The sequence below is a fragment of the Lampris incognitus genome, chromosome 10 (genome assembly GCF_029633865.1).
Source record: "Lampris incognitus isolate fLamInc1 chromosome 10, fLamInc1.hap2, whole genome shotgun sequence".
Taxonomy (NCBI): domain Eukaryota; kingdom Metazoa; phylum Chordata; class Actinopteri; order Lampriformes; family Lampridae; genus Lampris; species Lampris incognitus.
This window is the reverse complement of record NC_079220.1, coordinates 47,964,092-47,977,420: the sequence shown is the minus strand read 5'-3', so window position 1 is coordinate 47,977,420 and position 13,329 is coordinate 47,964,092. Positions and strand designations below refer to the sequence as shown.

The 13,329-nt window shown below is 48.1% G+C and overlaps 1 protein-coding gene across 1 annotated transcript in view; it reads right to left on the bottom strand.

Annotated features, from left to right (window-relative positions):
* adgrl1a (adhesion G protein-coupled receptor L1a) overlaps positions 1-10,418 on the bottom strand; it is a 149,864-nt gene extending 139,446 nt beyond the window's left edge. Inside the window, exon 1 of the mRNA XM_056288563.1 lies at positions 10,372-10,418. The gene's annotated coding sequence lies outside the window, so the exon portion shown is untranslated. The remainder of the gene's footprint in view (positions 1-10,371) is intronic.
* Positions 10,419-13,329: the final 2,911 nt, after the last annotated feature.

Here is a 13,329-nt window from a genome sequence, read left to right as displayed (position 1 = left end):
TAGTCTTCAGCCCTCCCCGGACTGGCAGAGGGGGTGGAGCAGCGACCGGGACGTACCCCCCCCCCAAAAAAAGATCTCGAGCACTGAGTCTAGGGTATACAGTATGTTAAAAAATGCGCGATGTGTGCCCGTGCGTAATTATGGACACGCGTACTACTGCGTAGCGAAATCCACACAGAAGAGTTAGCTAGCTGGAGAAGGGCCAAGACTTTGCACAGTGAAAAGTAAGTAAATAAGTAGAACTTATTTCTTATTTATTTGACCAATAATCAACCTACACACGTGTGTTTTGTGTTTATAAGGCCTATGGCGACATGAATAATGTTGTCAATGTGCGGGTGCGCTGTCACCGGTTATGGTTTCATCTGCTGTGGCGCTCCGACCCCAGATTCTGGAAAGTAGGCTAGGCTGTCACTGTCTTGGCTTTGCTAGTGTGACTCCTCCCCTGTAGTGCCGCGGTCTGCCAGCAGGCGTCAGCTGTGCAGGGTGTTTCGCTGTTGCTGGTCATTTTAAAGCTGCATGCGTTCACTTCTTCCAGTCACTCCTGACATGAGGTTATGTTATGTGTGATTGTGATGGACAGGCCGGGGCCCGCTTTGACCATCTTGCACCGGGGCCCGGCGCTGACTCGTTACGCCTGCGAGCCATCATGAAAGAAGAAGAAGAAGAATGAAAGCCACTTTATTCGACATTACAATGACTCTGTTGTCTGCATTTAACCCGTCCTATTGTATAGGAGCAGTGGGGCAGCTGCAGCGCCCGGGGGACCAACTCCAGTTCCTCTTTCCACTGCCTTGCTCAGGGGCACAGACAGGATACTAACCCTAACATGCATGTCTTTTTGATGGTGGGAGAAAACCCACGTAGACACGAGGACAACATGCAAACTCCACACGGAAAGGACCTGGGACGGCCAGGGGTTCGAACCCAGGACCTTCTCGCTGTGAGGCAGCAGTGCTCACCACTGGGCCACGGTGCCTCATGCTGCACATCATATTTCTGACTTTCACACAAGACTTTCTGAGGTTTTGATCCCCGTTTCAAATCAAACCAGCAAACCATAGAGAGTGTTTGTATGTACTACACTGCATAGTCATTTTTAGATGGGAGGAAAAAAAACAAACTCTATGGCGCGTCCTGGTGGTTCAGCCTGAAAAGCATGTCGCCTCATGCCCAAAAAGCTGTATCTGCCCTGATAGCTTTGTCGCAGGTCTGTCCCTTCTCTCTTCACCCTGTATTTCCTCTCTCTTCAATGTCCTCAAGGCCCCCCCCATATGAAAAGCTCTATTTCTTTCACGTATTGGTTTGCAATATATTCACACGCAATTTGGGCAACAACATACTTCACATTTATGCAATTACACACAACCATACATTTCCCGGGATAAACATGGGGATTTTTTTTTCTCTTGTACTGTTGGCCACTGAGTTCCTGCCCTGCAGCAACTGAGGATATTAAAGCCTTGCTCGGTGCAGTATTATACTTATTATTCACATGGAACCCCCCCCCCCAACTACCACCACCACCACAGTGTGTGTGTGTGTGTGTGTGTGTGTGTGTGTGTGTGTGTGTGTGTGTGTGTGTGTGTGTGTGTGTGTGTGTGTAGCTGTTGTTCATATCCTGTAAATCTCATGCAGATATGTTAACACGAGAGTGCAGAACTCTTAATACCACCAGGTGCAAGTTGTATTTTCCAGCGGTTTGTGTCCATATGTGCCGAGGAGCAGAGGGCAAAGGGATTGGAGAGGAGAGAGGCACAGGGGCAGTCTCAGGTGAGACATGCATGGTCCCAACATAATTATAATCCTTAATTAATCCACTCCGGATGCGCTCTCTCTCTCCCCCTCTCTCCCTCTCTCTGTGTGTTCCTCTCTCTCTCTCTCTCTCTCTCTCTCTCTCTCTCTCTCTCTCTCTCTCTCTCTCTCTCTCTCTCTCTCTTTCTCTCTCTTCCTTATTTTGTTGCTGTAGGTGTTTATGGGCTTTCTTCCAAGACGGTGTAGCCCGCCAACCCCCACCCTCTCTCCATCTCTGTCGCTCTCTCCGTCTCATCTGGCACCTGCCTGCTGTATATGTTATGTTGTGGGTGTTTTTTGTTGCTGTCTACGAGTAAATGTGCCCTTTCACACCACTTGCTAGTCCTTTCAAGACCCCCACCCCCGACCCTTCTCCCCCTCCTCCCTCCCTTTCTCTGCAGCTTCCCTCCGACTCCCATCTTGGCAGGGAGGCAAACAAACGGCTGCCTTTGGTCCCATGTTGTTGCCTTTTGGTGCCTCTTCTCGGCGTTCAGCCCTCATACACACACACACACGTGCCTATACAAACATTGAGACACACACACACACGCACACACACACGCAACAGCCCAACATCACACACTCCGAGGGGAGTCTTGCTGACACAAATAACAGGTCCCTTCACGCTTAGTGCGGCCCGTCAGAGCGGTCCTCTGTGGGACGGCTCAGGTGAGCCTTGGCTGAGCCACACGCACACACGCCCACAGACACGTGTGCATACTAGGTGCATGCACTGACGCAAGCAACGCGCACGCAGTCTCCAACAAAGACACGCACACGCGCACACACTTATATGCACGCGTTCCCAACCACAAGTGCCAGAGCCCTAGAAAGAGAGAGTTACGTCAACTCCGTAGACGTCAATGGGCCAATTATTTAACTGCAATGATGGATCATGGGAGCCCCGGATAGTTCCACACAGTGCGCATAGAATATGTGTCACGTTGGAATACATCTATATCTATATATAAATGTAAAAATATGAAAATATTGGTTAGTAGTTACCAGAAATCGCCGCTAAGCAGTTCATTTAAATGGAACTATTCGGCGGCTACATGAACCACGTGACCCTCTCGCGTTCTGACCCCTCATTGACGCAACTCTCTCTTTCTAGGGCTCTGACAAGTGCGCCCCTCATGCACGTATATGTGCTCGCGCACACACCGCAGGTGCACGCATATGCGCGGACTCACACATGCAGACACAGACGCGCACACAGGAGCACAGAAGCACTTCCTGTTTCTTATACGGCGCATGTCGATCTTAATTGGAACACCTGAGTGGGCGTATTGATGGCTGAGACGTCACCTCGTGCCCTCCACATCAGTCGGTGAACGGGAGCGGGTCAGCGGCAGGGAACGGGAAGTGGAGCGTGTAAACGGAAGTGTAATGGAGACCAATCAAAGTCCAGCAACAGGAGATAAGTTGTCTAAACACAGCACTAAAGTGAAGGTAATGGACATAGAAGGTGTCAGTATTGACACCGGCAGGAGTGAGAGGCCCAGGTGTGGGGGAGAAGTCGTCCACTGCTCTCCTGCCATTAACGTTCAGTCTCCTGCTGCTCCGCCCCGACCAATTAGAGAGGCTCCTCTGCCGTGGCCAGCCCATCCCCACTGTCGAGCTATCAGAAAAACATAAGGATTGATTGGACGAGCGATTAGGTCAATTGATCCCTGTTTCCTTTCATCTGCCCGCGCCTCCTTTCTCAGACGGACAGGTTGAACGGGGGGGAGCTATTCCAATTAACCAAGGGAGAGAGCTTGATTAAGTTCGCCTAATGGTTCTCCTTTCTCTGTATTTCTCTCGCTGCGCCAGACTCATACTTCCTCCCTTCCTCTACTCTTCGGTGACAGCTCGTTTTTGAGGAGCGCTGCGTCGACTGTTTTGCTGAACATCATCTTTGTATCAAAATACGTCAAAAAGAAACAAAGTCGAGTTTTTAAATATGTGTATTTGGCTGTTTGTGAGCGTGTGAGTGAGGTCTCTAAAAAGGGTTACGATCATGTTCACTTTTGGCACTTCCGTACCGGAGGAACCTTTTCACCGTTCTAAGAACTGTTGGAGGAATAGACTCGGTACATTAGTGTCGCACTGCGGAACTTCCGGGTGCTTCTGTTTGCATGAGAACTTCCGGTACAACCGGATGCTTACGTCCAAATGAATCATTAGTTAGCTGCTAACCTATCTGTACGAAATCTTAGTTTCGTCCGAAAAATCAATGAATCAAACAGGGCAAAAAGGGGCGTTCAAGTATCAATGCCGGGAATCAGGCTCCACTGAGCACGGTTGTGTGTCAGTGTGCGAATTCGGCGCGCTATAATTCTCTTTTAAGTTTCCATTCATTCCCTGGTGACTGCGAGGAAAGAGCTAAGTGGCTAGCGAAGATTCGGAGGGATACATTTACCGTCACCAAGAGTACAAGAGTGTAGTTGGCATTTTGAACCGGGTGAATTCGCTGTGCCAGCTACAGGTGTGTTAAGGAAGCTCAAAATATACATTTTAAACCCCTTTTCTTTTTGGCTCGTCTGAGTTGCGATACGATGTACATCGTTGATCGTGATTTTAGGGAGGTCCTGCAAACAGCGAGTGCAAAAGAAAGCCATCTCGTCTCTCAACAAACCAGACCGGAAGTTCATGTGCAAGTAGTCGTACGTTGGAAGTACGTCGGAGAATTATAGCGCGCCGAATTCGCACACTGTGACACACAACAGTGCTCAGTGGAGCCTGATTCACGGCACTGATACTTGAACGCCCCTTTTTGCCCTGTTTGATACATTGATTTTTCGGACGAAATTAAGATTTCGGACGGATAAGTTAGCAGCTAACTAATGATTCAGTAGGACGTAAGCATCCGATTGTACCGGAAGTTCTCATGCAAACAGACACACCCGGAAGTTCCGCAGCGCGACATTAATGCAACGAGCCTATTCATACTGTAACGACCACGGATGAATAGGCTCGCTAGCCCTTAGCTAACGGGTCGGTACAGTGAACTCGGGGGGGGGGGGGCAGTCGAGAACCGCCACAGCCGGGACGCGAACCCAGGTCTCCCGCACCACGGGCGACAACGTTAACCAGTCGACTAAAGGGTCCGACCCGTTAGCTAAGGGCTAGCGAGCCTATTCATCCGTGATCGTTACAATACACATTTGGCCGGCTTACGCCACTTCAGCGTTCCTGGTGGTGCGAATGCAAAAAAAAAACCAAAAACCCCATTGAAGGTTCGCAGTCCTCGGTGAACCTCCCTGGTGGGCAGTTCCTCTCAAAAAAAAAAGTCCCCAAAGCTGTTTGGTCCGACAGCGCCTTTTGTCAGCTTGCCATTTCCTTTCTGCTTTTGGTGCAAGCAGTCTAGGTCGACTAAAGAGCAATTGCTTTACCAAATCCCTGCAAGCGTCTCTTGTCATTACGGCAACCGCCAGCCGTCGGGGCGGTATTATCTTGATTTGTGCGTCTTTATTCTCGAGCGTTCGCTCAGTGTTCACTGTGGTTCTAGTGTATCTCGGCACGGGGCCTTGAAAATGAGAGCCGTCAACTGCAGGGTCGGCTGATAATTGGTGGTGAATTTCTATTTTTTTCCCTTCAATGCGAATAAGAAAATAATACGGGCTGAAAAGCATAATCACGGCCAGCCTTGCCGTGAGCTCGGTTTGGTCGCTGCGGTGGGCGGGGCTTACGCCCCGGGCCAACCGTACCCCTGCACAAATCCGGCCGAAGCCAAATGATTTGCTGGTGAGGCTGATTGTTAGAATTGATTGCGCATCGTTCAATCTTTTCACTGCTGTAAACCAAGTCGTCTCGCAGTCGATAGACACAACCCAAATACACCAGGCACTCAATCCAATGTGTTGCTACATGGGCCTATCCGGCTAATTTAACACCCACTCCATTTATGAAAAAGAGTCCTCATCGATTTCTCTCTCTCTCTCTCTCTGTTCATGTGCTCTCGCCGCTGCCGTTCATTTTCGCCTTGCTGGCGCCTACGCGTGCTCAGAGCAAAATTTGAATTAGATCAGCGTGCGTGTGTAGTGGGGGTATCTCTAGGATGCCCCCCCCCCCCCAAGCCCACTCCAAGCCTGCTCCTCGCTCAGGACGCACTGTAAGCAGCGTTTGTTACTCGGAGCCCGACACAGAGGCCTCGGAGCCCGCAGTTCCAGGCGGCTGCGCCTGTGGCCACCGTCACAGAGTGACTCCCCCAACACAAAGGCCGTGAATGAGCCCCGTCTCTGAAAGGGAACGCGCGGTTCTGTGTCGCCTTTATGCCTCTGCACAACAACCAGAGGCAATCTCTGCATGTTACTTATTACGTGGCTCCCCGCTTTGCTCTCCTGCTTTCCCAGCCCTCTCTCCCTCCCTCTCTCTCTCTCTCTCTCTCTCTCTCTCTCTCTCTCTCTCTCTCTCTCTCTCTCTCTCTCTCTCTCTCTCTCTCTCTCCCTCCCTCCCTCTCCTGTCCACCCCCTCAACTCGCTCTCCAAGCCACATCATCATACGTCCATGACCCCCCCCCCTCATCTTGTTTAAAAATCGAAAACAGCCAACAAATTGCAAATAGGCTTACATAAGATAACAGAGTATGGTAGATTGCAATAACAGTCAATAAAAAAAAGCTGCTTGAAAGCATTGCCTGTTGTGCTTTTTTTTGGGGGGGGGGCATTAAGACCCGCCAATCAACCACACGTCTACCACAATAACAGACATTAAAATGATAATGGCTTTTCCTGTCAGAACAGGGCTTACCAAAATCTGTGAGAATTAAGTCTTGCCACACATCGCTCTCTCTCTCTCTCTCTCTCTCTCTCTCTCTCTCTCTCTCTCTCTCTCTCTCTCTCTCTCTCTCTCTCTCTCTCTCTCTCTCTCTCTCTCTCTCTGTGTGTGTGTGTGTGTGTGTGTGTGTGTGTGTGTGTGTGTGTCCATCGGCGGATCACACAGCTAAATCACAACGTCTTCATCTCCTAGCCCCATTTTGGTTAATGGTCTGGCTTTATGTGCCCAGAGCAGTCTTGTTGTTGCATTGTCCCCCTCAATTGTTTCAGAAATAATGTAGAACGGCTCGACAAATGAGCTGTTACGGTAAAGTGGACGAGTTATCAATTTGATAACAGTAGTTCACCGCCGTAGTTAGATATTTTGTGAGACATAACAGCAAAAAATTGACATTCCCCGCTAGTGCAACCTTGCAAGAGGTTGTTTCTAATTTCAAATGAAGATACGAGTCAATATTGACCGTGATCGTGATTATCCACAGAGCTGGAAGAAGCTATCAGAGGAGCGAGCCACGAACCAAGAACACCATGCAGAGAGGCATCCAGTAATGGAAAAAAATTACAAAATAGATATACCGTTGGAATACAATGCCAAAAAAAAAACAACAAGCTAGTGGTTTTCAATTAACATTATACGACCAGGATGTTGAATGAGACTCAATGGTGTCAGCATGTGTACAAATTTGACTATATGGCAAAACAATTTCAGAAACATGTGCAACATTTAATGTCTTGCATCTGAGCCTATTTTACCAAGCTTCGTGGCTGACTCATTTGTGCACAAAAGGCAACCGTAGCTACAATAATGTGCAATCGTCCAAATATCCTAATTTTCCATGCAGGAGCCCGTTTTCATCGCCCACTGTAGTTTCAAGGCCAAACATCTGTATGCTGCTGCACTGCCCAGGGAAGAACTAACACTGACATGTCATTTGACCAGACCTCAAGCTCCATCTTTGGTATCTCTTTGGTTGGAGAATGTGGTGAATGGATATCCCCCCCATCCTATTTTTTTGACCCAGCTTGGATGCAGTGCATTCAGATGTCCTAAGGGTGTTGTTCAACATGTACGGTCAGTTTCTGCAACTCATGTGATTGCCTCGTCCTCCTATGCTTATTCTGTATTAGCAATATCCATTTAGCCAGCCCTCTGAAAGAGCTGTAGGGCACGGGACCATTTTGCTCACCGAGCAGAGTAGAAAACAATTTAAATGAAACATACTGTCAGTTTAAAACAGATAGACCTATTTTGATTATACATGCACAGCCAAGCCTGTGTGCAGCAGTCTGCAAACGTGCATGTTGCTACTCTCAAATGAGTGTGTGTGTGTGTGTGTGTGTGTGTGTGTGTGTGTGTGTGTGTGTGTGTGTGTGTGTGTGTGTGTGGTGAGCATAAGCGTGCACATTTTCATGCAGCAAATTCAATAAATAAAAGATTGTCCTTTTGTAAGTAAAGTTATTCTTACGCATGCTACGAATAGCAACTAAGTCCTGTCTGTTTCCTTTCCGGGCATCTCACGTCACACTCAGTATTACCAACACATTAATACAACCGCGGAAAAGCAGCCAAATGTTTTTTTGCAGTACAAAACACAAGAAAATGCTACAATGACGCCGAAATTAATCTCAGTCTGATTAGTGACACATTAAAGTAGTGACGATCGTTAACATCATCCTAATGTGGGTCAATTATTCTTCCATTGAAAGCCAAGAGTACTTTTTTAAAAAAAATTTCTTTTCTCTGATGGCGGTTGTGACACTCAGACGGGAATAGAAACCCTCCTGTCTTCCTATAGGCAGACGGTTTGGCACTAAACCAATTGCGAGTCTGGCTTCTCGAATGGCCAAGATAACCCAACCAGACAGTTGCAATATTGCTGCTTTACCACCTGAAGAATCTGAGTTATACTCGGCCCCTTCTGAAATGTAGACATGCCTTTTTTTTTCTTTTTTTCCTCGTAGCCAGTTTGGGGAGAGAAACGCAAAGATGTGTCAAGCGAAATGCAGCGAAATTAAAACTTAATTTTAAAAATTTTTTTTACTCAAACTCAGGACATTTACCCCACAGGCCACGTCTGTATAACGGTGCGTGCATACTTTGTACCGGCGGTGTAACAGTCTTGGCATGATGTGGGCCTATATAGATAATGAATTGACCGGGTCGGGCATTAGCTAATGGTTTAGTGCTGTGCACGTATCGCTCATTTCGCAGCGCTACGTTTTGCACGTGTATGCAGATGTTATTGCGTCATAACAACATCTGGGCCGGTCGACGATGAAAAGTTCTCTTCACCAACGGCGCTGCGATCAAACGGGAACTAAACGGAGGGATGCGGCGCTGTAGCCATGTTGTTTCTCCTTATCCGGGTTTGTCTCTTTCTTCTTCGCTCGTTTGACCTGACACGGCTGCTCCAAAATGGCAAATTTGACCAGTCAGGCTTACATCACGCCAGCTCACCTCTCCCCCCCCCTGATGTCAATATGCTAATTTTAACACGTTTAAATGTTTCAACCCAATGTCATTCATCCTTTTTTTTGTAATAGCGGACGTAGAGACGGGATAACCCTCTCAGAGACGTGCAAATAATTAGTCAGAACAACAAAAAAGATTTAATAACGCTGAATTCATTTTTTTTTCTTTCAATTCTACCGTCTTGTCGATTGTAGAGTGAGATTGCAAAATAAAAAGAAATCATTAGGGTAGTCTGTAGGCCACAATGCAAGTTGTAAGACCACAGAGAGGACTCATCTGAGATGCAGGAGTTACATGGCCGCCTTTACAGCGCTGTGCGCGCATTTTGAAATAGGAGGCGACTTGCCGACTTGACACATCAGAAACATGCGCCCCACATCCGCCCAACCGCACAGCATCGCTGAATAGAGCGGCTCACGCGCCTCGCCACCTGCTGTGGGCCGGACACGTGAAGCATGACCGGCGCATTTATGTCGCACTTTATATCACAAATACAACGCGCGCGCATGCGCGCGCACGCACACACGCAAGCACACACACGCACACACACGACAGTCAAAAATGTACCTCGTTCCTACCTGGATTCCTCCAATCTCCTTCCTCCGTCGCTCAGTGCATTTCATTCATTCTCGCCTCCTTCATCGCTTGTCGCCTTCTTCCCCCCCCTCCCTCCCACCCTCTCTGGTTATCACTGCTTTGCTCCCCTCTTGTCCCGTCTTCGTGCGGATGCATGGGAATTAAACATTAATAACCTGCTATCTTGAAGACGAGCCCACGAACCACCGCGTGAGAACCGACAGCGCGAGAGAGGAGAGGGGGAAAAATATGTATATATGCCCTACCACCACCACCACCACCACCACCTCCTCCACCAGCAGCACCGCCAGCACCAGCAGCACCTCCCGAAAAATCAAACACAATGGCAGCGGGGGGGCTCCTCACGGACACGACATGTTCTCAGCGACACGCGCCCGCACAGGCACCGACATAAATAACGGCGACGGCAGCATGCCCCGCTTCCCAAAAATTAAGGGAAAAAAGATGCGCTCATTAAAGGGAAAAAAGCGGGTTACTCAGCTAGAGGTCGACCAGGTTAAATGTGAAGGTTTTGTGGAGTGTCAACAAAAAAAAAAACGGAACTTTTTGACCGCGCTGTCTCGTCTTGTCTGTCGATGGTGCTCGATTAAGGCAAATCTGACCCTCGCGTGCTGCTACTATAGTAACCAACGCGGCATCGCTACCTATATCTGTTCACGGGACGATCCTTCTTTTTTTCTCTTTTTTTTAACCGCAATCCGTCTACCAGCTAAAACACTCTTACGATATTATGTACAAGTCCGATACCCAAATACCCCAAACAGGCCATCTGCGGTTCTCCGGCGCGTCCTCCTCACGCATCGAGCGAATCAGCCGTTTTGTTTCTCCGTCCGTCAGCGAGTCAGCGCTGTCTGTCGGTCGCCTCCCGGCTGCATGCGCACTCTCATCAGGACCGTTCAGGAGGGGTTCTCAGCCGCGTGTAGGCCCGCGACGGTTTATTAGCCTATATTCATAAAAAAAACCCTAAAATGTGCGACTTCAAAGCCGGGTTTCTGAATCAAAACTGTAACTTAAAATGCAAATTATGCAACTTCCGCCCGCCCGTTCGTGATCTTATATGACATTAAAATTTGGGTTTTTTTCCCCTTCCCTTCCCTTCTCGCTCTCTCTCTCTCGCTCTCTTCTGTGATCTAATAGATCGCCTGCAATCGACTATAGGCTGTGATGAACTGATATGCACGATGCGTACTCGTCCTCTTCTGTGCCTGCACTACGTTCACTTTAAAGGGGCGCTTCGCTGGAAATGGTACGCTTCCAGTGTGTCAGTACTCCCCAGTGCCTCCCAAACCTGTGTAGACCGTGTTGCATGCATGATCGATTTGGCTGGAGGATTGTTGAATGTCAAAGCTGAGTGTATCTTTCGAGGTAATGGGCATGCACGCCACCAACAAAAACACACTAATGTCAGAATTCAACCTATTCTTTTAGACGCAACGAGCTGGCTGTGGAGTTGTTTTCCACGTGAATCTAAAAACGATTTAAGTGAGGGTCGATGTGGGAGTACCACCATTCAAAGGGGATGATAACGTACCTGTATTTATAGTATGTATAGTATATTTATAGTTTAAATGTCCCTATAACGCATGCAGCTCAGTAGTTTGCTGTCAGTTGTGTGTGCGTGTCAGACAAGCTATGCAATATGTAGGCTGTGCGTGTGCTTTGCGTGTGTGTGTGTGTGTGTGTGTGTGTGTGTAGTCCCTTTCACACATGCACTGCAACCTTGAACTTATCTAGACATTACCCGGAGGAGCTGTATGTGAGAACGTAGTAAATGTCCGAGTCAGTTGGACCGGACATTAAACGGACGTTACCCTGCCAGCTCCCTAGTAAGTCTATGTCATGTCCGATTGAGACCCATGTGTGACTAGAACAGGTCATTGTCCGGGGAATTCACAGCGAGTGAATGGGCATGTTGATGACGTTTCTATCGTGCGACTGGCGCGAAACCGGAAAAATGCAAACATCCGAGGACGAAGAAGATGCCGCTTAAAGTGTCAAACTGGAGAGAAGACGAGATTCAGGAACTTGTGTCGCTAAGGGCGACAGGTGAACAGCGGACTAAAAGCACTCAAGAGGCAGTACCATCAGGTCGTTCGCCACAATGACCACAAAACAAGGCACTATTTTAGTTTGTGTGAGACTATATGGGGTCGGAGTGACTAGACGAACCCCGTGGCTTTGGTGGGGAGCACGGACACGGCCTCCACCTCAAGAACCCTGGAGACGCTTTCCACCTCGAGTTCACCCGAGACGCCATACAGCTATACTGACGAGCAGACTCCAGTCCATGAAACTGAGATGTCGATCAACGATTCGGTTTTAAGTCCAGGTAAGATTCTACTTGACCTTTATTGCTCGCATTTGTTCATGAGCCTAGCTACTTGCATGATACAGAGTGCTACAGAAGTGATGGATAATGGCTAACAATGCTAGCTGGCTTTGTAGCTACTGTTAAACTAATGTCGTTCTTGTTGCTATAGGTTGCTTGCGTATGACGTCACGAACTACAGATGGAGGGCAGGAAGTGGTTTTCTACATAGGAAGCACTATCACAAACGTTCGTAATGCTTATGTTTGGCGTCATTAACTGAGAAACCAAAAGGAGTTTTATTAAGTACCAAAAGTTGTTGTTCATGGGGGGGGTGCAAAAAATTGACCGAAAATGCCGGAAAAAATGGCTCGCAAACCGTCGTCTGCGGTCGGGAGGAGCGGAGTCGGATAACGCGCGTGTGCGCAGTGACCACTTCGTCAAAAAAAATCACTCTTCATAACATAAAGGATCATGTCCAACATATCTTACTTTCTGTTTATACCTTTCTCTCATAATATCGTCTAAACTAGCACAGTTCGAGCCAATGGCGTCAATTCACCAGAAGCCAAGGTATGGCAAAGTCAACTGACGTCACATCTGTCATCACGTGACATCAAATCAAGTCCCTCGAATTCTCATTCCGTCTCAACCATGTGGCTCTATGCCGGTAGTTGGCTACAACCATTTATACAATCGCACGACCCTAATTAGGGCCTTGACTGATTCACCTTGACATTCCTCATCGCCCGCAACGGAACTTGTATCCCCCGCCACAGGTGTAACGCCTTGGCCCCGCTACAGATTATAATGTGCCGAAATCAGAAACGTTTGGTTAGTTTTTGATAGATGACTGCCTTGCGGCGCTGCCCCCCCCCCGTCTCTCTCTCTCTCTCTCTCCCCCTCTCGGAGCGCGCATACACATAGACAGATTCTCGCAGTTATGCAATGCGCTGCTAGGCTGCTGTGCGCGTGAGTCGATGGATGGAAAATGGTCTTATGCTGCTGAGCCAAATTGGTATATTTTACAAGAATCGGAATACTTGTTACCAGTATTTGAATAAAAGTGAATAAGTTATCAACATAAAAGCCGTAATCGATCTGACTGGGATGAGATTTTATGTGACACCAACGGCACGAGTTCGCTTACATCTTCAGACAGGCTTAGCTAATAACACCCACAACCAGCATACAGAAATAAAACTAAATCACAGAAAACCAAACCAATTAGTCTACTTCTTACGCACAGTGGTCCAAATCAGCAGCACGTAGGCTAGTAGTAGCCTACACACTGCTAGCTAGGCACGGCGGCCATCAGAACAACACAGCAGTATAATAATAAACCACTTTTTCATCTTACCTGTTCGCAGCAATTCCAATAAAGCAGTGAAACGTCA